The sequence below is a fragment of the Tamandua tetradactyla genome, chromosome 18 (assembly GCF_023851605.1).
Source record: "Tamandua tetradactyla isolate mTamTet1 chromosome 18, mTamTet1.pri, whole genome shotgun sequence".
Classification (NCBI taxonomy): domain Eukaryota; kingdom Metazoa; phylum Chordata; class Mammalia; order Pilosa; family Myrmecophagidae; genus Tamandua; species Tamandua tetradactyla.
In genome coordinates, this window is record NC_135344.1 from 24,463,053 (window position 1) to 24,489,403 (window position 26,351).

General features: G+C 41.3%; 1 protein-coding gene and 1 long non-coding RNA gene across 2 annotated transcripts in view; both read left to right on the forward strand.

Annotated features, from left to right (window-relative positions):
• Positions 1-3,672: 3,672 nt before the first annotated feature.
• LOC143662560 (uncharacterized) lies at positions 3,673-10,120 on the forward strand. The gene is made up of 3 exons (XR_013165411.1): positions 3,673-3,772; positions 5,272-5,394; positions 9,827-10,120. It is a non-coding gene; the product is annotated as an uncharacterized LOC143662560 (long non-coding RNA).
• A 12,831-nt stretch (positions 10,121-22,951) lies between these two features.
• ATP8B1 (ATPase phospholipid transporting 8B1) overlaps positions 22,952-26,351 on the forward strand; it is a 127,557-nt gene continuing 124,157 nt past the window's right edge. The window contains exon 1 of the mRNA XM_077135377.1: positions 22,952-23,027. The gene's annotated coding sequence lies outside the window, so the exon portion shown is untranslated. The remainder of the gene's footprint in view (positions 23,028-26,351) is intronic.

Here is a 26,351-nt window from a genome sequence, read left to right on the forward strand (position 1 = left end):
AGAGGTCATTGGATATGAAGAAAGAAAATACCCATGGGGGAGCCTTATGAAGTAAGAAGAGAAAGCTAGCAGACGTCATCATGTGGCCTCCCAGATGAGAGAGAAACCCCAAGCTTCATTGGCCTTTTCTTTGGAGTTAAGGTATCTTTCTCTGGATGCCTTAACTTGGACATTTTCACAACCTTAGAACTGTAAACTAGTAAATTCCCTTTTTAAAAGCTGTTCCATTTCTGATATACTGCATTCTGGCAGCTGAAAGCTAAAACGGTGTCTTATGAAGTAGCACTCTGAGTTGCTAAGATTAAAAAAGTAAAGTTGATGAGACAAGTAGAAGATGGAGTCAAAGATGTTTGGAAATGGGTGACTCTGTGGCTAAGAAGTTAGCTCAAGCACTACTTTTCTGTGACATCACAGCTCGATGTATTCAGGAACTGGCTAAAGATATGGAAGACCAAACAACTGAACAAATAAAGCTAATATTTTCATCGCAACTTGACAAATGTACAAATACTGCTAATGGCAATTTTTAAATTACATGTATGATTTGAATGTGATGTTACTATAAGGAAGAGTTATTTCCTTCACCTTCATTACCTACAAGCAACGGGCTCTGAACTGTTTACAACTCTAAGAGATCACATTGGCAATTAAATGTAGTTTGGAGTTTAAGTTTACGTAGAGGTGAATTCTGATGGAGTAGCTACAATGACAGGAAAACTTTTTCTAGTTACATGGATTGAGTGACGTATCCTAGAATATAAATCAATACACTGCTTTTCTCATTGAGCAAGTCTTTCTACAAAAAGCCTCTTTTGTTGCTCAGATGTGGCCTCTCTCTCCAGTCAACACAACAAGCAAACTCACCACCCTACCCCTGTCTATGTGGGACATGACTCCCAGGGGTGTGGACCTTCCTGGCAACATGGGACGGAAATCCTGAAATGAGCTGAGACTCAGCATCAAGGGTTTGAGAAAACCTTCTCAACCAAAATGGGGAAGAGTGAAATGAGACAAAGTGTCAATGGCTGAGCAATTCCAAAGAGTCTAGAGGTTATCCTGGAGGTTATTCTTATGCATTAAGTAGATATCACCTTGTTATTCAAGATGTAATGGAGAGGCTGGAGGGAACTGCCTGAAAATGTAGAGCTGTGTTCCAGTAGCCATGTTTCTTTTTTATTTTTTAATTTATTTATTAATTCAAAAAAAAATTAAGAGCAAACAAACAAAAACATTAAACATTAACATATAATTCTGTTCTACATATATATTCAGTAATTCTCAATATCATCACATAGTTGCATATTCATCAATTCAGAAAAAAAATAAAAAGACAACAGAAAAAGAAATAAAACAATAACAGAAAAAAAAGATTATACATACCATATCCCTTACCCCTCACTTTCATTTATCACTAGCATTTCAAACTAAATTTATTTTAACATTTGTTCCCTCTATTATTTATTTTTATTCCATATGTTCTACTCATTTCTTGACAAGGTAGATAAAAGGAGTAGCCATGTTTCTTGATGATGATTGAATAATGATATAGCTCTCACAATGTGACTGTGTGATTATGAAAACCTTGTGTCTGATGCTCCTTTTATCTACCTTGTCAATAGATGAGTAGAACATATGGAATAAAAATAAATAATAGGAACAAATGTTAAAATAAATTTAGTTTGAAATGCTAGTGATCAATGAAAGTGAGGGGTAAGGGGTAGGGTATGTATAATCTTTTTTTTTCTGTTATCATTTTATTTCTTTTTCTGTTGTCTTTTTATTTCTTTTTCTGAATTGATGCAAATGTTCTAAGAAATGATGAATATGCAACTATGTGATGATATTGAGAATTACTGATTATATATGTAGAATGGAATGATATGTTAATTTTTTGTTTGTTGTTAATTTTTTTAATGAATAAATACATAAATTTTTTAAAAATCAGCTGAACAAAACAGTGTGCCTAATGTCAGAGTAAAAAAAAAAGCAAATTAAATAAAAGCCAATGTGTTAAAATGGAGATTATTTGATAATATGAAAACCAATCATACACAACTGTTATTGCTTGCTCAAGTATGATGTTTGTCAACAGGAGTTGATAAACTCTGCCAAGAAAGTTTGAACTACAAAACAAACTCTATGCCTATACAAGGTAAGAAGTTAGGTGGTCCCAACTTTTAAAGATGGAATCTTTTTAAGGTTGGAAGGATAAACTTGTGTAATTGTCTGGTATCTTCAATGTTTTAAAAAATCTCAATATTTCCATGTAATGTCCTTTTCAACAGATTAAAGGGCAAAAGTGAAAGCTAGCAGCTTGCTGGAATAGAATTTCCACAAATGTTATGACCATACATTATCATGGCATGTTCCATAATTACCAATAAAACAGATCACGATCTTGCTATTGTACATCTATAAAAAATTATCACTAAATACCATACAAATTTGTAAAAAATAAAATAAAATAAAGTTCGTAAATTTTCTATCAAAAGAAGATACCCAGAAAGGAAATTCTTAGAACTAGAATCCATTTCTTTCATCAAAGATCATTAAATTGACCTATCACTTTGCAAGGTAAATTGTTGCAATGAATATTGACGAATGATCAAGGATAAATGTTGAAAATACAGCATCGCTTGCTTCCTTTTGGATGAAAGCTAAAATGTATATCTTAAGCTTGATGAAATTGATTTTTTTTTCTCATCAACATTCCATCTCTTTGACTGGAGTGTAGCTCGATGAAGAGAGAGGCTTTCTAATTCACCCTTCTTTGCCCAGATCCTCAATAGTGGGTTGGAACATGGTAGATGGTCCAGGTATTTTTTCCCTGGAGAAAGACTCACCTTGACAGGTAAGTCATGACAAGGGAAGCAAATGAATTTGGCAAAGTTGCCAGGATTTCTTCAATGAAGTCTCCTCATCTTACATCACACATCTGATCTCAAATATTTTCTAATTTGCACTATTAATACAGCTCTGTGAGGGCGGTACTTGTCCTGTTTTTCAAGTTCCAGGAGTCCTGACTATGGGAAAAACACCTCCCAGCAATACTGCATGAGACCTAAGCATACTCGCAAATAACGAACCATGGAACTACCATTTAAGAACTGGGGGACCATGAATGTGTTTTAGAAATATTTTCAACTGAATGATGACAATTTTAAATATTTTTTCTTGTCACTATTGGAGTAAGTTTCAGTTATCTAGGAAACTGAGCAATACAAAAATTTTCATACCCTGATGGTGGGTTTAACTAAATAAGAGGTCAAAAGTCTGTCTTGCATGAATTTAGGTTATGGCAAAAAAACCCCACAGCAAACAAACAAACCCCACCAACATTATGAGACTTTCAAAATAGAGCTTTGGAATATTCCATCCAGAACTATTTTCCCTGAAGACAAATGTGCAGCAAGATGAGAAAATCATGAAAATGCTGACGTGACACATTTTGCAAGAGAAGATACTGTTAATTGGTGGATCCCTACCTTGGCTGCAGATTCCAATCCCTGGCTAGCAGCTGAAACTCCTGCAGCTCTGGCTACACCCAACCAACAGGTGATTCCACTGTGTGTGCAAGGTTGCAGCTCATTGGTGTACAGTAGTGCTTCTCAAACTTTAACGTGCATATGCATCACCTGGGGCTCTTGTTAAATGCAAATTTCAATTCGGTGTGTTTGGATTGAGCCTGAGATTTTGCATTTTCTAACAAGCTTCCAGGTGAGGTGGTGATGATGGTGCAGAGACCACATTTTGAGTAACAGGGCACAGGCAGGTAAGTAAGTGGCATGCCACACAAAGCTACAATGAAAGCTATAATGACAGCAGGCAAGACATTAACACACACACACACACACACACACACACACACACACAAACACTGCAGGCATTATTTTTTTAGTACATTTTACCCCTGTAAAAGAAAATGGACTGGGAAGAAGTTTGGGGGAGGGGAGAAAAGCAGGTGCCAAAGCAGGGAAGGAAGCTCAAGTAAAGGGCATTTAAAAAGATATATGGACAGGGGACAGCAGTTTTGATTACTGAAGAACATTCCTAGAGTGTTTCAGAGCCAAAGGAATCTATCAAAAGTAGGGCAATAGTCACTCCTCCAGATGGCTGACTTTGCAATAGGAAAATGACCTACTGCCAGGGGGCTGAACTCGGATCATCCTTTCCCCACCTAGCATTAACTGAGAAATCCCGGGGTTAACAGTATTATTAATGCCATTATTCTATTAGCAAGTAGTCAGCCGCCCTCACTACGATGACGAAGCCCGAAACTGCTGGAGCGGGTCCAGGGGGTGAGGTCACCCGCGGGGGCGGGGCTGCTGTGCACGAGGCGGAAGGAGACGGCTTTATGCGGCAATGCCTGGGTGGCCACCATGCACAAGCTGCCAGCCCTTTGGTCACCGGTTTTTCCTGGTAAAAGTACTGCCGCCCTAAAAATAGAAAAATTCCCCAAAAGGAAATGAGCAGTGAGCTCTTTGCTGGAATGAAATGACAAGGTTGACACCTAAAAATAAAACAATGTAAGAAAATTCCAAAGGAAATACTCTGTCTTCATGCAGAAGCTTAAATAAGAACCACACTGAGAAACTTGTTTGAGCGTCTAATGTCGGGGAGCTTTCTCCCAAGGCCCAGATGGACCCAACCTGGCCCTGCTCTCTGCAACCCTCGGTTTATGCTTTCCCTGGAGTATCCATTGCTCTTTTCTGTGTCTAGTAGTCACTTGCAAGCAGGGGGCTTATCTAATAATTCTTGAATGGGAAGGATTTGTGTTCTCTATTCCACAAACTGGTGGTGTTAGTGGAAAGGTCTTATAACTGAGAATTCAGTAGGCCTGGGAAAGTCATCTTCCTCTGCCACTTACCCGTTTGGGGCAAGTTATTTATTTATACATTCTCAGCTTCATGGATCTCATGGGTAAAATGAAGGTAATAATACCTGCCACGTAGGATTATTGTGTATCTGGTTAGAGGAGATACTCCAAACCTTTCTCTATACATCCTTTGTGGACTGATAATCCAGGCACAGGAGAACCAATGGCCATTTCAGGCAGGTGAAATGAATGGCATGTGAACTGCGTCTCAATAACACTCTCACCAAAGAACCCAGCTCTGTAGGGAGAGGGGTGGAGGGAGAAGGCCCACAGTCATAGACACTGCTGCCTATGGCCAGAACAGTCCAAAGGGCATGGGCCCCAATTGGAGTTTCCTGGCCCAGGGTCTTTGGGGAAGGTGGGGAAGGTAAACCCTGGTCTCTGACTCCTTCCAGGTAATACTGTCTGCAGACTTCAAGGTATGGAAAAGAGAGGTTACTTTATGCTTCTAACCACATCGTCTCTACATATTTCACTCTGGATCTGAAATGAAAACTGTCACAATATGAGCATTCCAGGTGAGTAATGACTAAGGAGAGGACAGAAACACCTCCTCATCCTCCAGACCTCTATTTAGATATCATCTTGTCCAAGAAGCCCTCGGTGACTTGCCAAGAATGAGTCAGGGCCCCCTCCTCTGTCTTCCTCCAACAGCCATTGGGGGCGCTGATCATTCTCAGCTAATTTGCTGCTGAGCTGGCATCTCCTTCAGGGCAGAGGAGTGCTGTCCACCCGTTGCATCTACAACAGCTCTCCTACAGGGGTTTGTACACAGGATACGCTCAGTAAATCTTCGTTAAATAATGAAACAAACAGAAAAACAGCACAGATTCCATTCACAATGATGATGAAAATCCAGCTTTCCAAATGTGACTCACGAAGTCTTAGGCCAGAATATTTTAAAGCAGCTGAAACAGAGATGGATTAGTCTGAGAGTCAGATACTTTGAGAAGCAACGAAAACATGAATCAATGCCTTCAGATGACCTCATACTTCCCTATAGTAGGAATCACTTTTGCATTGCTCATGCTTTGGGAACCTCTCTTACTTCCAAAACAACTCCAGGTTTTATATAGAACTCTTGACTGACCAACTTCTCACCTTCTCGTTGGTAGAAGAATAACCCACCAATATTAACACAGAGGTGTTTTTATTTTTCCTTTTCCCTTTCAATACACAGTCTAAATTCATGAGATTTGCGGTTCAAATGAGTAGCTCTTTGAATGAGTCCCCATAAAACATTTATATATGATTTTATCTGGGAAAATGGATATAAACTGACATATTTTGGATTCCTTAAAGGGACAAATGTTTAAAATGCCCGCCATGTGCAACAAAGCACCTTCGGCATTATCAACAGCTAAAAGCATTTACACTTAATTGGGACAGGTTGCACTTATCTCTACTTTTAAAGAGCAAAGCAGCTGTGCTAGGGCCACTGGACCTGTTAGTTCTGCTCAGCTGTGCCACTCCCTCTTCTCGGGTACTCAGCTTCCTTCTGCACAAAATTGGGTGGTTGGTGAGAGTTTTCAGGTTGTTTCCATCTATCACAGACTATGATCTATTTTTATCTGCTAATTCCTTTCTTAAAAAGGTGGAAACTTACTCTTCTTACTTCAGTACCAACGAGGAATTGTATTAAGCGATGAGTGACAGGAAACCGAAAAATAGTGACTTAAACACACAAGATTTATTTGCTCACATAAAATAAGTCCAGAGGGAGGTGGTCTGGGATGATGGAATGGCACCAAGACGTCATCAAGGACACAGGTTTCTTTTTCTTTCTGCTCTGCCCTCTTCAGCCCAGGGCCTCCACCCTCAAGTTCCCTCAGGTCCGAGATGGTTCCCAGCTCCGCCCCCATCAGGACCACCAGCTACATTGCAGACCACAAGACAAGGGAAAGCAGAACGGACTGAAGAGCAACTTTCCTGACTTTCTGAGCCTTCCTGGAAGCCCCATCCAATATTCTCCCCATATCTCCTTGGCCAGAATTAATCACGTGACCACTTTTCCCTGGAGGAGACTGGGCTCTGTAAGCCCTTAGCTGGGCACACTGCACCCCAAAATAGGAACTGTGATGAGGGAGGAAGTAGAATAAGTTGGGAAACTCAGGACTCCACCACACTCTCCTACAACTGTGTTAATGCAAATGATAGTCCCAGGAGTTAATGTCCCCCCTGAGCCCAAGTTGGCAGCTCTCCTGTGCCCTTTGACCTGGCTCATTGCTTGCTTCTGGAATAACAGGCTGTGACCTCTTGTGACTTGACGGGTCCTGAAAGATGGTCTGCTCAAGAAGGGTCTCTTCTCTGCAGACTTGACCACAGCCACTGCCGAGAATTTCACCTCTGAAACTTATTCAACAAAGTTTATCAAAAAAAACAACAAATTTCTATTTAAAATGAAGGTGGCCTCGGAAGGGTGACTACATTTAGCTATACCCTGTCATTTCTTTTATTCCACTGACACGGAGGGGGAGGTTGTGGGGAGAGGAAAAGAGAACGCGGCCGTCACGGCCATCAGGTCAAGTCCTTGCTTTGACTGGCTGGGCCAGGGCAGAGCCAGGGCAGGGCCTGGGGTCAGAGGACAGTGCTAGGAGGTTCCAGCTCCTCGGTGAGGAAGAGCAAGCCTGGGTCTGGAAGCCATGGTAAGAGAATGTTGGAAGTGATCCCAGCGGACTTAGGGTCAAAGGCTTGTAGCTTCAAAAGGCCCCTTGGAGATCTTGGGACCACCCACCCCCATTTTACTGAGGCTGAAGAGAGTCCCACAAGGGTCAAGTGGCCTGACCCAGGCACAAGAGCAGCTCATAAGAGGCGTGGGCCTCAGGCCCCGATTCCTACTCCAGGAAATACCACTCTACATGGTTTTGCTTTTGTTCTTTAAACAGACTTTATTTTTTAGGGCAGTTGTAGGTTTAGGTTTCCTGAAAGTTATACTCTGTCAGTGGGTCCAGAGCCCTGACATGTGTCCTCCAGTACCTCACGGCATTTTTAGTGATATGGTTCTTCATTTGTAGCTTGTACTCCTCCTGCTACCCAGAACCCCAAAAAAGAATCCATAAGGAGAAGGATAGAGTTGATGAGAAGGAGAAGGACAGAGTTGATGAGAAGGTGAAGGATAGAGTTGATGAGAAGGTGAAGGATAGAGATGATGAGAAGGTGAAGGATAGAGTTGATGAGAAGGAGAAGGATAGAGTTGATGAGAAGGAGATGGATAGGGTTGATGAGAAGGTGAAGGATAGAGTTGATGAGAAGGAGAAGGATAGAGTTGATGAGAAGGAGATGGATAGGGTTGATGAGAAGGTGAAGGATAGAGTTGATGAGAAGGTGGAGGATAGAGTTGATGAGAAGATGAAGGATAGAGTTGATGAGAAGGAGAAGGATAGAGTTGATGAGAAGGTGGAGGATAGAGTTGATGAGAAGATGAAGGATGGAGTTGATGAGAAGGAGAAGGATAGAGTTGATGAGAAGGTGGAGGATAGAGTTGATGAGAAGATGAAGGATAGAGTTGATGAGAAGGTAAAGGATAGAGTTGATGAGAAGGTGGAGGATAGAGTCGATGAGAAGGTGGAGGATAGAGTCGATGAGAAGGAGAAGGATAGAGTCGATGAGAAGGTGAAGGATAGAGTTGATGAGAAGGAGAAGGATAGAGTCGATGAGAAGGAGAAGGATAGAGTTGATGAGAAGGAGAAGGATAGAGCTGATGAGAAGGAGAAGGATAGAGCTGATGAGAAGGAGAAGGATAGAGCTGATGAGAAGGTGAAGGATAGAGCTGATGAGAAGGATAGAGCTGATGAGAAGGAGAAGGATAGAGTTGATGAGAAGGAGAAGGATAGAGTTGATGAGAAGGAGAAGGATAGAGTTGATGAGAAGGAGAAGGATAGAGTTGATGAGAAGGAGAAGGATAGAGTTGATGAGAAGGAGATGGATAGAGTTGATGAGAAGGTGAAGGATAGAGTTGATGAGAAGGTGAAGGATAGCACTGATGAAACCCCACCCGGCACTCAGGCTGGCTGCACTTTCTGGATTATTCAGGATTCGATGATGGCCCACACTTGCTGCTCCAGTCTCCTTCTTTCCTTAGGATGAGCCCGTTCCCAAGAAGTTCCTCCTAGTCTCGTGCACGTTGCCTGTGAGCTGAACTTCTGTTCCCCATTCAAAACGGAAGTGAATTCCAGGATTTCAAATACACCCCCACCCCCACACAAATACTGACTTTATAATATATGCTTCATTTGAAAGCAAATTTAAAACCCACTTGTATTAAAATCTAAACAGTCTATGACATCTGATTGCAGAGCGCCCGAGCAAGAATTACTCAGATTCCATCTTGTAAGTCAAAGATTGCTGTGTTTCCCTGAGTCTTATACAAGTATATTTCCCATGACTCACATAAAATACTCTCATTTCTCAAAAATGTTGGCAATTAAATGCTGGCATGTGATTGTATCTGCTGCACTGGCCAGTCCTAGGGTATATTGAGTGACAATGAAATACAGAGCAGTGGAATTTTCAAACTATGAAAGTAGAATAAAGGCATTTTCAGATATGCAAGATGTCCAGACCAGCAGGTATTCCCTCAGTGTCTCCTTCTATCGCCAGAGCCCAGTTTCCACAGTCGATACTGAAAATGCCATATCTTCATTCTCCTAGCCTTCCCCGGAGCTGAGATCAATCAGATGACCTGGCATCTGGCTAATGAAATTACCAGTTCCTGCAGCCCACTGTGACCTTGAGGGGAAGCACCCCCAGCATCGTGATGAAGGGAGAGCCAATGTTAGAAAAGTGCCTGGGCCTCGATGACACCATTGAGTCATGGTGGTGATGAAAAAAATAATCATAATCCCTACAATTTAAGCCATTTGTATTCCAGATTCTGTTCTCTACAGTTGAAGGCGTCTTGACTGCCACAGCAGACCTGAAAAAATTGACTTCTCCTTTTTCTTGTTTCAGATGTACTCCACCGGAATCAGCAAGTACAACAAAAAATATATGGAGCAGAGAGTTAAAAGGAATTCAGGATGATGAAGGGAAGGCCTGGATATCAGCACTGTGTCCCTGCTGGAGTAAGAGGACAGAAAGCTACAGCAGGGAGTGTCTCAAGAAGCAAAAAATATAACAGATTTCCCAAGGTGTTTGACCATACTGAGAGGAAGTTTATGGTTATGTGAGAAGCTTGGGGACTGAATTAAGGATAAGAGTATGGAAAACAAAATAAATGGGGGTAGGGGAAGGCAATTGCTAATTGAAGAGAAAATAAAATACTTTATAGTAAGAGAAATGTAATCGTAGCATACTACATGGCTTCGTTAAGGACAGTATTTACACTGTGTACCCACTGAATACTGACATTGAAAAATTGAAATATAGTATGATAGGAAAAGGAGAGAGAGAGTGTGTATGTATGGGGGGGCCATCAGAAGTGGGGTGTATGAAGGAATTAAATCTTCCTCATCCATGATAGGAAGCCAATAGATAATGTCTAAACTTGAAAACCTCAAAAATTAGCAGAATCCATCCAGATGAATTGATAAACAAAATATCGTACATTCATACAGTAGAATATTATTCAGCTGTAAAAAAGGAATGAAATTCTGACATATTCTACAGTATGGATGAACCTGTAGAATTTGCCACATTTCATTATGCCAAGTGAAACAAGATAGACACAAAAAGACTAATATTATATGATTCCATTTATATGAAATATCTAGAAAAGCAAATTCATAGAGACAGAAAGTAAATTTGAGGTTACCAGGGGCTGGGAGGTAGGGGAAAATGGGGATATATTGCTTAGTGGATACAGAGTTTCTGTTTGGGGTGATGAAAATGTTTTGATGATAAATGGTGGAGATGATTGCACAATATTATAAATGTAATTAATGTCACTGAATGCACATTTAAAATTGGTTAAAATGTCAAGTTTTATGTTACATATATGTCACCACAATGATTTTTTGAAAAGCAATCTAAGCATATTAATAATATGAAAGTTAATATAAGAATCTACCAAAAGTTAAAAATGCTTGTCTCTGGGCAGCAGCATTTGAGCATGAGAAAGGATGTTTGGGGAATGGTTTCTCTCATTAGAAGCTTTGTAGTGCTACTTAGATTTTTAAGCTATATATATAGATATAGATCAAAAATAAAAATTAAGTTTAAAAATTATGCAAGAATATAGTAAAAAACTTTCAACTATACAAAGAATTAAGTGAAAAATTCATCTTCTTCCAAAGAGGTGAACAATGTTAGCAATTTCTTGTGTATTCTTCCAGTACATATTTATATATAAAATATATATGTCCCTATTTGTTACACAAAAGTCAACAACCTATACACACACACACACACACATACATACTTTATTTATATACTCTCTCTCTCTCTCTCTCTGGTTCCTGTACTTTGCATTTTCATATAACAATATATCTTTTGTTCCCGACATCACACAAGTAAATCACTTAATTCTTTTTAGTGGCTGGTTAGTATCTATTATATGTCTGTAACCTCTATTAAAGGATATTAAAACCACCTCTTGTCTTTGGCAGTGCTACAATGAATGTAGGTAAAATTTTATTTACTTTTGTATAAATGAGCAAGAAAGTCTCTAGGGTAAATTCCTAGACATGAATTCTTGGGTCACAAGGCATGTATATTTAACATTTTGATATATATTTCTGAATTTCTTTCCAAAGGAGTTGAATAATTTGCATGCCCATCAACTGTGTACAAGAATGTCATAAGTGAAAAATTGTTTCTCCTTGTTTTATTTTGCATTTAATTTGTTTTTCTTTAGTTGTGAAGGATAACCCCTCAAGAGAGCCAGTAGCCTAGGAAAATAAGGAAGGTATAATTTTAGGAAGAATTTGAATACCATTCTTTTTATTGCCCCAGTGGCAGCAACAAAGGCTTGCTCATGTCCCAGTTGTTCTAAGACAAAACTTTTCTCATACTGAAGGCACATTACTGTTTTTAGAATGAAGTAAAGAAGGGCAAATCACAACCTGCAAAGTAAGAGGAAGCAGAGAGAAAATGACTTTTAGAGCCCCTTAAAAAAGTGATGGGTTGTGATAGATCAGATATTTTGAGAAACTGCTATTTAACAATAGCAAATGATTAAATAAGCCATCTGCAGGAGAAAATACTGCAATTTATAATGATGAGTATGTAGTTGTTCATTCATTCTATAAGAATTAATAAGCACGGAGGGGGCCAGAGCAACACTTTGTACCAAGAAAGAAGACAAGAATAAGACTCAATCTGGGTCTCAAAGGCTCACAGTGCAGGGGGAGAACAAGACAGGTAAATGCTTAAAATACAATGGGATAAAGGCCTCCCTAGGTATTAAGTGCAGAATGTAATGTTAAGACAAGGCTTTCCCAGAAGTTGTTTTGGACCTAAGATGTGAAGGATAAAGAGGAGCTCAAGAAGATGAGGGAGGACATTCCAAGCAGTGGGAATAGCATATGCTACTCAGAAGTCAGTGAATTGCAAATAGCTTGGAATGGCAGGACATAAGGGTATGAGTTGGGGAGAATGAGGGATTAAATTTGAAAGAATAATATATTTTCATAAAACAATGAGCGTGAGATAATACACAAACTGTCTTACCTCTACAAAGGCATGACTGTATATATTAATTGGAAAATTGTTCATTAAATGTGTAAATTAATTATACTAACCAAGATTAACTACTGTTGTATTAATACCAATTCAAAGTAATGTTTATTTTATTTCCATGTAGATTAATACTTTATAAAAATCTCATCCTTGTAGAAAAGAAAATCTGTAGAAGAATCCTATAATTTACATACTCATGAATATGAAAGAAAGAGAAGTGAATTTTAATAGCATGCCCAGGAATAATACCTCCTCTAACATCTCTTGAATATCAAGGTGATTGTCAAAATTGCAGACACATGCTTAGTTACCTGATGTTTAATGTTCCTTTGTAATTCAATTTTGTTTTTGTTTTAAAAAGAAATCACTAAGTGGTAGAGGAGGTGGAAAGCCTAATAAATCAGAACAAATTCAGAAAATTATTTCTGCCAGAGAAAAAATAATTATCATCTGTATTGCCTATATTGTTTGAAGTACCATTTAAAAGTAAGTAGGGGAATACACATGGACTGACACTAGAAACAGGTGGAATTTGAAGGTCTGGGAAAGTATTTATATGACTATGAAATTAAGACTGTCTACAAAGGAATTAGTAGGAATTGTCAGGAATTACTCTGAGAGTAAGAACGCTTAGAGTTCTTTGACTCTAAGAGTCAAAGAGTTGATTGACTCATACCACCGACAAAGACACATTCAAATTCTAATCCTGGTCCTGTGGATCTGAACCCATTTGTAAATAGGATGTTTGAAGATGTTATTCATTAGGGAATGGATTAAAAGAACATGATAGGACTTCCAAGAAGATGGCAGAATGGAATAGGGAGAGTTCATCCCTACAACATGGAACAACTGGAAAAAAGACAGAAAATGACCGGGACAGCAGTTCCAGGATACAAGTGACCAGAAAGGGACTTCCTCATTACATAAGGAGGACCTGGATGAAAAAGCAGAGAGATTGTGATTGAGAATACAGACCTCTAACAGATCTTCAAATAGAATTGCATCTTCTGTATGAGGACATGGCTTTAGTTTGGCAGGGAATTACTGACAAACCAAGTGCAAAAGGAGACCCCCAATGCAAATCCAAGCAATACAAAATCATAGATGAATGAGGGAAGACTACCTTCAAAGTAACCTTATCAAAATAATCAAATGCTTAGAAATCAACAAAAAAATCACTAAGCATATGAAGATGCAAGAAGATATGGCCAAGACAAAAGACAAAATTAAAAAGCCAGAGGAGACACAGAATTTGGAACAACTAATCAAAGATGTTCAAACAAGTCTACTAAATAACTTTAATGGGTTGCTTAAGACATAAAGGATATCAAGAAGACACTAGAAGAGCATAAAGAAGATTTTGGAAGAATAAATAGAAAAACAGCAGATTTAACAAAAATGAAAGCTGCTGTAGACCAAATTAAAAATATACTAGAGACACACAACAGCAGATTTGAAGAGGCAGAAGAAAGAATATATGAATTAGTGGAGCAACTTAATTTGAATGCCCAAAAGAACAGATGGTGAAAAAGGTGGAGAAATTTAAATTGCATATCAGCAAAATGATGGACAACAGAAAATGCACAAACATAAGAATCACTGGTACCCAGAAGGAGAAGAGAAAAGTAAAGGGCTAGGAAGATTATTTGAGGAGATAATTGGGGAAAACTTCTCAACCCTGATAAAAGACATAAATATGCAAATCAAAGAAACCCAATGAACTACAAATAGAATAAATCAAAATAGACCCACTCCAAGACACATACTAATTAGACTTTCAAATGCTGAGGAGAAGGACAAAGTCCTAAAGCAGCAAGAGAAAAGTGATTAATCATAATCAAGGGAAGCCACATAGGACTAAGTTCTGACTACGCAACAGGTACATGGAAGTAAGAAGGCAGTGATATGATATATTTAAGATTCTGAAAGAAAAAAATTGCCAGCCAAGAATTCTTTATCCAGCAGAGTTGTCCTTCCAAAGTGAGGAAGAGTTTTAAATTTTCACAGAAAAAGAAATGTTTAGAGAATTTGTTAATAAGAGATGCGACCTGCAAGAAATACTAAAGGGAGTTCTATCAGCTGAAACAAAATACAAGAGAGAGAGGTTTGGAGGACAGCACAGAATTGAAGAGTATTAATAGGGGTAACTAAAAAGACAAAGAGAGAGGGAAAAAAAAATAGATCTGACAAATAAAAACCAAAGGATAAGATGGTAGATCCAAGAACTGCCTTTATAATAATAACCTTGAGTGTTAATTGACTAAACTCTCAAATTAAAAGATACAGATTGGCCGAATGGATTTAAAAATATGACTCATCTATCTTCTTTTTACGAGAGACTCATCTCAGATCCAAGGGTGCAAACAGACTGAAAATGAAAGGATGGAAAGAGATGTTCCACGTAATCTGTAACCAAAAGAAAGCAGGAATAGCTATACCAATACCAGACAAAAGAGACCAGGAAGGACACTACATATTAATAAAAGGGACAATTCACCAAGAAGAAGTAACAATCATAAATGTTTATGCACCCAATCAGAGTGCTCCAAAGTATATGAGGCAAACACTGGCAAAACTGCAGAGAGCAGTAGTTTTTCCACAGTAATAGTGAGAGACTTCAATACACCACTTTCTTTATAGATAGAACAACCTAAAGATAAATAAGGAAATAGAGAACCTAAACAATATGATAAATGGATTAGATCTAATAGACATATATAAATTGTTACACGCCAAAACATCAGGATACACATTCTTCTCTAGTGCTCATGGAATGTTTTCCAGGATAGATCATATGCTCAGGCACAAAACAGGTCTTAATACATTAAAAAAGATTGAAATTATTCAGAGAACTTTTTCTGATCACAATGGAATGAAGCTGGAAACCAAAGAACCAGAACTTTCACAAGTACATGGGGGTTAAATAACACACTCTTAAACAATAGCAGTAACAACTATAAAACATTAGCAACTAAAAGAATAAAAAACCAGGAATAAACTTAACCAAGAATGTAAAAGGCCTATATTCAGAAAACTACAAAACTTTGCTAAAGAAATCAAAGCAGACCTAAATGGGTGGAAAGACATTCCATTCTATCCATAGAAGATTCAACATGATACCAATAAAAATTCCAACAACCTACTTTGCAGACTTGGAAAAGCTAGTTATTAAATATATGTGGAAGGGAAAGGGCACTCAACCAAAAACATCCTAAAAAAAGAAGAATGATGTGGGAAGCCCTACACTTCCTGACTTTAAAGCTTATTATAAAGACACAGTGGTCAAAACAGCATGGCACTGGCACAAAGATAGACATACTGATCAATGGAATCAAATTGAGAAAACAGAAATAGTCTCCCCCAGATCTATGGTCAGCTGATTTTGACAAGACCCCCAAATCCATTGAATTTGAACAGAATAGTCTCTTCAGAAAATGGGGCTGGGAGAACTGGCTATCCATAGCAAAAGGAATGAGGGAGGACACCTACTTCACAACCTATACAAAAATTAACTCAAAGTGAACTAAACACCTAAATATAATAATCAGTACCATAATACTCCTAGAAGAAAATACAGGGAAAAAATCTTCCAGATTTTTCAACTCAGCAGCAAAGGGACAAACAACCTAACTATAAAATGGGCAAAAAAAATAAATAGACATTTTTCCAAAGAGGAAATACAGATGGCTAAAAGTACATGAAAAGATGCTCATCTTCATCAGCTTATATCTCACACCTATAAGAATGGCTGCTATTAAACAATTAGGAAACCATAAATGTTGGAGAGGATGTGGAGAAAATGGAACATTTATTCACTGCTGATGGGAATGTACAATTGTACAGATGCTATGGAATACAGTTTTGTAATTCCTTGAAAACTAAATATCCTGTGACCCAGCAATTCTGCTACTCGGTATATACCCAGAAGACCTGAAAGCAACGACATGAACAGACATTTGCACACTGGTGTTTATTGAGGCATTATGCACAATTGACAAAAGATGGGAACAATCCTAGTGTCCATCAACAGATAAGTGGACAAACAAAATGTTATATATGCACATAGTGCAATCTTACGCAGCAGTAAGAAGGAATGAGGTCCTGAAGTATATGACAACATTGGTGAACCTTAAAGACATAAATCTGAATGAAATAAGCCAGACACAAAAGGATAATATTGTATAATTTCACTAATATGAACCTCCTAGAAAATGTAAACAGTTTTAAAACTCAAGAATATAGGAGACCTAGAGATAGACAAAAGCTAGAAAAGGGGGAGCAGATACCTAAAATGTAAAGATTTGTTTATGAGGTTGATCTTAAATGTTTAGGAATGGAGATGATGGCAGTTCATTATTGAGATTATAAGTAATAATACCTATTGAAGATGAATATGATTGAAAGGGATTATCTGAAGTCAGGTAACTCACAGATTAACATGACAAATATAAATAAGTTATCGCATGAACTACTTCAGATGTTTGACAGTTGTACAAAGAGTTAATATAGAGGTGTATGGAGAAAATTATCTATTGCAAGCTATTGACTATATTTGACAGCAATACCTTACTAGTACTATACCAATACTAGGGAAAAATAATTGGGTAAATGGGGAGCGGATAAAAGATATGGGGTGTTTTATTTGTTTGTGTATATCTGTTATTTTTCTCTTTGGAGCAATGAAAATTGCCTTAAATTGAGAGTGAGGATCATTGTACAACCAAGTGAGGATGCTGTGAGACATTAATTGAATACTTTGGATAGGATATATGGTATGTGAATATATCTCAACAAAACTGAAGTTTCAATAAATAAACAAGTAAATAAATAAACAGAAGGAAACAAGAGTTAGAGAAGCTGTGGAGAGAGAGGTATACCTATTCAATGTTGGTAGGGGAGTAGAATGGTGCAGCCCCTCCAGAGGATAATGTAGCAGATCCAAGAGAGTCTAAATATAGGGCTGTCAAAGGATTAGGCAATCCTGTTACTAGGAATATACTCAGAAGAACTGAAAGCAGGGACATGAATAGACATTTTCACACTGATGTTTGTGGAGGCATTATTCATAATAGCCAATGGATGGAGGTAGCCCAAGGGCCCACCGACTGATGAGGGAAGGGTGAGCTGTGATGTATAGATACAATGGAATATTGTGCAGCTGCAGAAAGGAATGAAGTCACAGGCATGCAACAAGGTGAATGAACGTTAAGGACATTATGTTGTGCAAAATAAGCCATAAACAAGAGGACAAATATTTTACAGTCTCATTTAGAGAATGTTTATAAGAAAATTAGGACCTGGATTGTAAGCTCTTACAGGAGTCACATTTATTCTTGAGTTTTAAGAGTTATTTATAAATGCTGAGGTGCTCTTTATGTATAACTTGGTAGTTCCCTGGATTAGCCGGTACCTGTGTGACACCTAAGACTCAGAGTCAAAGTTCTACAGCTCTGAAAATCAGCATTACTCCATACAACAACTGTTAAAGAAGATGAAAAAGAGATCAGACTTTATATGAATGAAGCTTATCTGGTTAGGTCTACGGTAAATCAGAATACAGGGTAAAGGATGATATTGTCTGTATTTTAAAACTTCAACTTCTGTGTGAGACCAAAGGAAGAGATGTTTATTTTGTTCAAAATTTAGATTTTCTGTAGCATACTATCTAACTTAACCTGTCTTGCCAGTTTATTTAAACAACCTAAATACAAGAAGCCTAGAACAGAGAATAAGAGCTGATGATTCTGTATAGCTTAATGTAATACCATGTTATATTCCAAAATATTGGGGGCAGATGATAAAAAAAAAAGTATTTGCAAATTCCCTTGAGGGGTTGGAGAAAAAATATGAAACTATTAAACTTTCCCACCTGGGAAATTCCTGATATTCTCTGAAGCACTGTGGACTCCCAATTTAATAAGCCAAGCCCTCAATCTTGTGGCTGGTCCTTATAAAACTTATTTCTGTAATGGTGAGGCTAAGCCTACTTATAAACACACCTAAGAGTCACACCCAGAGAATCTCTTTTGTTGCTCAGATGTGGCCTCTCTCTCTCTAAAACCAACTTTGCAAGTAAATTCATTACCTTTCCCCGCTATGCATGACATGACGTTCAGGGTTGTAAGTCTCCCTGGCAATGTGGGACATGGCTCCCAGGGATGAGCCTGGCCCTGGCATTGTGGTATTGAGAATCCCTGCTGGACCAAAAGGGGAAAAAGAAATGTACCAAAATAAGGTCTCAGTGGCTAAGGGATTTCAAATAGAGTCAAGAGGTCATTCGAGGTTACTCTTATACAAGCTTCACCCAGATATTACAAATTGCCATGGTTTGTCAAGCCCCAGCCAACAGTGTTCCTCTAAACCCTAAAGAATACCCAGGGCTCTATCTCAGACACTATAAAAGTTTTACTTATTAAGTTTTATATTTCAGAAACTTAAAACCTGCAGATTGTTCCTATGCCAGATAATCCCTAAAACTTAGAGTTCCCAAAAGCTCCAAGAACATCAACCAGTTGCATTCTCTTATCCCATAATGTCAATACCCCTTTTTAACATGAAGAAGTGAGAATGGTCATTGTCCAAATATCCCTGAACACTGAGAGAATGATCAAATGAGAGGGAGGAGTTGTAACAGAGAAGTCAAGATTTAACAAATGATTATGACTACTGAATCATTATATAGATATTTATTTTTAGTTTCTAGTATATTAGACCAGCCAGAAGGAAGTAACTGAACCTGTAGAACCCATACTGTACTTTGAAATTTGCTCTATAACTACTTTCTAAACTATACTAAACTATGCTGAAATTAACACATTTTCGTACATATGTTATATTTCACAATAAAAAAAAATGTTTTAAAACAAGAAAATAGGTCAGGCCATTTGAAGCCCCTAAATTTCATTTATTGCAAAGACAGCTTCACATAAGAGCTCTTTTCTCATCATGTTTAAGATTCTGATGCTAGCCATTGGTCTAGACAATTGCTGTGAAGAATTTGCCTTCCAAATATTGCCAAACATGGTCACAAAAGGACCAAGCATCGCCTACACGCCTTCCAAGGACATTAAACCCTTTAGTTAAATAATCATTGGGCTTAGCAAAGAACTGAATACAGGCTCCCTTTAAGCATCTTTTATCCCTTAGCTCTTTTATCTTTTAGGGAAAAAAAAATTCTCAGAAATGAATTTTCAGTAAAACTGAGCTAATTCTCTTGGCAACCTCTCCGGCTCTTCTACACACATTATATAAATATGCATAGTAGTATTGCCAAGAACAGAAAAAAAAAAAAAAAAAAAAAAACAGTGCAGGAAATTACGAACTACAAAAGCTGCAAAATAGTTACCCTCTTTTAGAAACAGCTGTTTTCGCTTAAATTTAATTACTTTTTCCCAGCAGCTTTGAAGGTAAAGGTATTGGTTACTGGATGCAGGTGGTTCTAAATAAAACCAGAACGCTTATTCAATCCCATCTGGGAACACAGGGAAAGACTCGCCCAAGCTGGTGGTAGCAGGTCTGCTTTGAGACAAAGAAACCGTCTTTCAAGTGACTCATGTGAGACATATTTCGAAATCCTTGTTGCGTGCATGAGACACTTTCAGTGACCGACCTGACAAGGCACCCCGAAATTTGACACAGTCCTTTCAGGGAAGACAAGGGTCAAGACTCGCTGACACCTTCCAGGTGAGCCACGTCCTCTATCAGCAACACTCGATGACTTGCGAGAGTCTGCTTCCCAGGAGGGTGCAGAAAGCTTAGGGGAGGAGACCCACTGGAAAAGGTCTGAACATGTCCCAGTCTGGTGGGTTCCAGGCAAGATGAATAGCCAAAGGATTTTTCTCATCTAGGATGAAACTCCCTCTCCTTTTTCTAATGCAGCTTTTCATGAAGCCTACCCTGACCACACTATTTAAAATTGCAACTTATCCTCCTACTTCCCATCTCATAACCATGTTCTATTTTTATTATTTATTTTTTAATGTACAGATATTAAATGTACAAAGTCAATGAACTCTTACATATGCATATAGAATTTTTACAGCACCCCAGAAGGCTTCTTCAGTGGCCCTCACCCAGTCAGACCTAATCTAGTCTTTCCAAAGAATTATCACATTTTAACGTACAGTTTGCCTAACTGGTTCACTGATTTATCCCAAGCAACTAGGATGGTGCCTGGCACCTGGTAGGCACAGGATAAGTAATTGTTGAGTGAATGACTATAAAAAATACACACTGCACCCCTATTCTCCACCCCCACCCCCCACCCCCAGATGTGGTCTATAATCAGAGAAACCTAGGCTGGAATCCTTAGTGTCTACACAGGGAGGTTAAGTGCAGCCATAGGGATGGTGCTTCCCAAATCTGGATGTAGGTATGGATTAGGTAAGTCCTGGTGTCGTCTCTATCCATGCAACATTTTCTTGGACAGATTGAACACTTGATCATGGATCTGCAGGAAGGAGGGGATGCCTTCTTTCATCCAGAGTCATCTCTTGACTCCTAGGTTTTGCTGCCCTTTGCCCTGGTAGAGGCAGAGCCCTCTTAGAACAGCCTCCCTTCTTCTCACTTGGCTGTCGAGACTAATGCAATCGCCCAGTTTGGAGAACTTGGTTCCTCCTCTATACTCAGCTCTGCCAGTTGGTTGCCAGGTTCTGGCCACTTTGCACCCTGGCCATTTCTCCTCCATGCTGTTCCTTGAATCTCCTCCTTTTCCTTTCCTTTGGGCCCACCTTATGTTACTGCACTAGCCTCCTAAATGGTGCTTCCCCTCCACCCCATCTTCAAGCTTATCCTTTTCCATTATTTTTCCTAAAAATACAACTTTTGTTATGTCACTCCTGTAGTCACAGACTTTCAGTGGTTCTCCCATGCTACCAAAAACAAGTCCAAACTCCTTAGCCTTGCATGCCACGGCTTCCAGACCCATTTTCCTCACTGCTAGCAGATGGGTCTTCCCCATTGTCATTGTATTTTCTTGCCTCTATACCTTATCTCTGTTGTTGGGTTCAAAAAATAAGTGCTAGAAGGAACGATTTAAGATCAGCTGTTCAAACTCATTTTCCAAATGAGGAAACTGAGGCACAGACAGATGAAATGGCAGGTCAGCATTACACAAAGATCAAGTCTGACCAATGAGAAAGAAATGTGGGGCAGTCTTGGGTTTAACAATGTCAACTGGATCCTTTCATATGTGTGAAAACAGTGGACCACCTGCGCCTCTACTCTAATGCCTTCTCCAGACAACTCTACCTTACAAATGTGGACCTGAGTCCCACCTCAAGCACCACCTCCTCTATGCAGACTTCATGATCCTCCAGCTGAGAATCCGAATTCTCAGCGCACTGAATTTGTATATCAATCCTAGCTCCCAGGCTACATTTTGAAGAAACGGTTTGATCTCTCTTTGACTTCTCTCCATCCATATCCCTTGACTTGTCCACAATAGGAGCAACAAAAGTCCACTGCATGAAAAGTTATAGGTGTAAGGCATGGCAATGTACATACTGCCAGGGAGGCGCGGTTCACACTCCCTAATTCCAGCCAGCTACTATGCACCGAGTACAAAATTTCCAGCACACTGAGCGGTTCACATGCTGCACCTTAGTTCCTTTTGAACCCAAACCCATAAACGTGAGCAGAATGCCAGCTTGCTGCAATTACAGGATAAGTTTTCTCGACATCTTTTGGTACTGTCTCTGCCCCGGTCCTCCACGCCGCGAACCGCCACGCGCGCTCGGTGACCGGTCCGACACGTGACTTGGCACTGAGAGAGCACAGCTCCTCTTACAGAGGGAGCTGAGGTCCCCCGCGGGCGCGGGCCGTCAGCTTTCCGGGCCGGCGGGGTCACCGACCCCTCGAGGCAGCCAGTCCGGCCGAGGGCGGCGGGAAAGTGACGCGGGGCGGGTGGAGCAGAGAGGCGAGCGCGGCCCCGGGGGGAGGCGGGGAGGGCCAGGGAGCCGAGAGCCGCCGAAGCTGTCGGGCGCCGGGCCTGCAAATCAGGTGACACCCTCGGGGAACGCCGAGGGTGCCCACCTGCTGCCCGGGAGCGCCGAAAGCGCGGGGTTGGAGCTGGGCGCGCCTGCCCGCCCCGGGACTCCCGGCCCTGCCCCTCTCCGCCCCCAGGAGGGACCGAGGGAGGGCAGACGGCCGGGCCCGCCCTCAGCCCCAGCCCCAGCCCCAGCCCCAGCCGCGCGCAGCGGCCGCGGCCGCGGGAGGAAAACGGGAGGCACCACTTCGGAGCGGTGAAACCAGTTTGGCCGGTCCTGGGAAGCCCAGAGAAAAGGGCGGCCGCTGAGGAAGGGCGCGCGGACCCGGGGCGGAGGAAGGCGGGGAGCCACTGGCGGCAGAGCCGGAGGAGCTGCCTTAGCCGCGGTCAACCGGACACGCTTCCCGGGGCCCCGGGCCAGCCCCCGTGCGCCATGAAGCGCTAGCGCGGCGGCCGGGGCTGGGGCGGGCAGCGGCGGCCAGGTGCGCAGCGAGCGCTCGGACGGCGCGCACCCGGCGGATGCCCCAGCCGGGGCCCAGCGAGCGCCAGGTAAGAGAGGGGCGCGACACCCGAGCCCCCGGCCCCGCGGGCTTCCACAGGTCTCCCGGCCGCCCGCGGGCCGGCGAGCTCCGGGGATCCAGGATGCGGTGGCAGCAGCTGTCCGCGTCCTCAGGCTCGGGTGGATTTGCGTCGGGGCTCTGGGAGCCCCCACGGCCTGCCAGGGGTGAGGGAGGCAGAACTGGCCGGGGAGGCAGCGCTTGGTCAGGTTCTTGGGGGTTTTCATCTGCCGGGAGGAGAGGGGCCCGGGTGTGGGCGAGCGCGCGGGAGGCGTTTGCCTTCGCTGGTGGGCTGCGCACACGTCTAGGGCTAAGCTCCGAGGGTCCGGCCAGGCAGGGCGTGCGGCCCCTTGGGGAGTGCCCCGCGGTGGCCGATGCCCCTCTGGGAGTACCCCGTGGCCGGGCTCTGCCGGGAGCTCCCTTTGGGGATCGATGCCCTCGTGTCAGAAAGCGACCTGCGGATCGAATGCACCTGACGGTGGCCGCGCTGCGGGGAGGGGTGGGGTGAGACGCTTGCACCGCGCCAGCTGCGGGGCCAGGGCATCCGCCAGTCATTTCCCGTGCCCTTGTATGCGGATCCGGGGGGGGGGGGGGTGACGGGGAAAATGGACAGTGTTTTTCCGGTGATCGTAGGGTTGTGTGCCCAGCTTCCCACGGCCCTGGCACGGGCCATTTCGGTTCCCTCCCCAGTTTGATGCTCCGCGCTGTCACCTCGCTGTTTGCTTGCCGAGTGGCCTCTTGTTCCGGGTGGGGGTGGGGGGGGTGTTTGATGGAAAGGCGAGTGCTTTAACTCCCCACCTCTCTACCACCACCACCCCGCAAAGTGAAAGAGAAGCCTTTGTAGTGTAATCTCAACTTCTCCGCGGGGCTGTATAGGCGTGCCCGCCGGGGTTGGCCGGGAGCACAGACGGGTGACAGCTGTAGAGGGGCGAATTAGAGATGCAGAAGGGAAGCACAACAGGGGATGGGGGGAGAGCGGGCATGGGCAAGGACCGGGGATCTGGGCCTCCTTTTCGCCCAGTAAGTTCCCTCAACACCACCCGGACCCCATGGCTTGCCCGTGCCGCCTCTGGTTGGCCCCAAATGGGCTCTGGACGCTGAGTTCCCCTCCCGGAAGCTGCCCGCCCTGCTGGCTGGAGAAAAAGATTTGCTCCCATCTTCCTGGTTGTGTTGCAGCCAAAGTTCTGCCCCCCAACCCTTTAGGATTAAAGGAGACAGTACAGGCAGGTAGGTTATTGACAAGGATTAAGTGCTTTTAGGAACAGAAATTCAAAAAGATGTGTGCGACTTCAGCGATAAGTAGGTACAAACACATATAAAATGGGGAAACCACACAAGATGTAAAGTTGTAATTTTCACTTCTAAGGAGTTGTTTGGTATAACACCTAAAATGTCATTCATTAATTCTGGACCTATTGTTGAAGTCTTTATTAAAACTTTTATAGGTGCATATACTGTGCAAAAGAATAATGGTTATTAGCTGATTAATTTCAGAGGGAAAAATCATGCCTGCTTGCAGTTCGTCCTCCGAATTCTCTGAATGATTTTCGTTACATAGTGTAGAGTTCCTTGTTCTGATTTTAGGTAAGAAATCTTAACCACTTTCTTCATTTGCCATTTTCTAGTGCTTGTGCTTTGTTTTTAAATCGTTCGAGTAAACACTCAGCCTGGTCATTTTTAGCGATTCTTTGTGTACATAGTCGGGTGCCAAGAGTTCTGCCTGCAGCTGCCTGCTGGTGACGTGGTGCCGGCCAGGGCAGCGCCAGCCACTTTCCAGCTTTCCTTGTGGATTTTGTTTTAAGAAAAATAAAGTATACCTGTGTGCACTTTTTATTAATACATGTTAGTGGTAGAACTATAAGGTTGGTTGTTTGTTTTTAATGTTGACTCTGAAATAGCGACTAGATAAAGCAAATGGCTTAACAAAGGTAGGCCTTATGGTGTAAGGCAAGTTCAAGACCCTTTCCAGGACCAGGGAGGGATTTTGGTGTCTGGGACCTTAGCATTAGAACCTAGACCAGCTCCACCTGTAGCTTATTCCTTATTCTCTCTTTCAAAGCCGAAAGTAGTAGTAATACTTTATGGTGACAGAAACCTGTGGAAAGCCATGGTAGAATCAGGAACCTTTGGACCTTGGGGCTAAAACTCTGCCAACTGAGTTATTTTAGGTGCCTGGCAGCTTGAGGAGCCCATTGATTTTAGTTCTTTACCTTAGTAATTGTATCTTAGATGAGTTGTTATATTTTTTACACCTCAGTTTGTCCATCTGTTGAAAAAAAAAAGATGACTTGGGTTGTTGAGAGAATTAAATAAGAGAATATATGAAAGTTCTTTGTACATAGTAGGTGTTTTTTCCTTGTTAAACTTTTTTTTTTTTAAGAAATGAGGATGCCCAAGTATTTGGTGTAAAGTTTTAATATTTTGTTGCCTTACCAATTTAATTCCATTTTAGTTGTTCATAAGCTACATTCATGGAATACAATTCATTCTAGAGAGATTTTTATCTAGCTATCTTTGGTCTTTAGTTTCAATCATGTTTCTTATAAAAGAGAAATGCTGTTATGAATGCAGAGGAACTTGCTTTTTTAGGTACCAGAACAAGTTTTATGGGGTCCATCCATACCTCATATCTCTAAAGAGAGGTGACCAAAGTTTTTAAAGCATTCTATTTTAGGATTTGCTTCTAGATTAATCTTGGGCAGCTTTTCTTTGTGGTATCTTTAGGTATTCTGTGACTTTTTGGGTCCATTTGTGGGCATCGTTCAATTCGATTAATTGTGTTCATGCCTCTAGGACTTTTGTTACTTTTTAAGATAAGGAAAAAACTCATTTGCTGTCAAATGAGTTTTAAAAAAAGAAGAAAAGACCTTCTCTTTCTTCATTCTCTTAAATGAATCCCCATCCCTGTGCCCAGCTAAAAGCAATACCCATTCTGGAACCTTTTGAAGAGCTGGGATTTGGGAGGAAGATCTGGAAGTCTAATTAAATAGACAAAAAAACCCAGCCTTGTTTCTCATGCTTATTCCTGGAAAACAAAGGACTTTTTATCATCTGACCATTTAGGATGTGTTAGTGCTTTTACTGATACCTTTAGCATTGCATCGTCTAATAAATTGTTGCCCAAACCATCCACAACTCTGCTTGACAACTGGTACCAGTGAGCACTGAGCCCAGAGGCTGCGGCCAAGTCGAGGTTGGGAGCACTCACTTTGGAGTCTTCTGACCCAGGTTGGAGCCTGGGCTTCTCTGCCTCCTCGTTGTGTAACCTAGGGCAAGTGACTTGCTCTCTCCTAAGCTTCAGTCTCTTTGTCTGTAA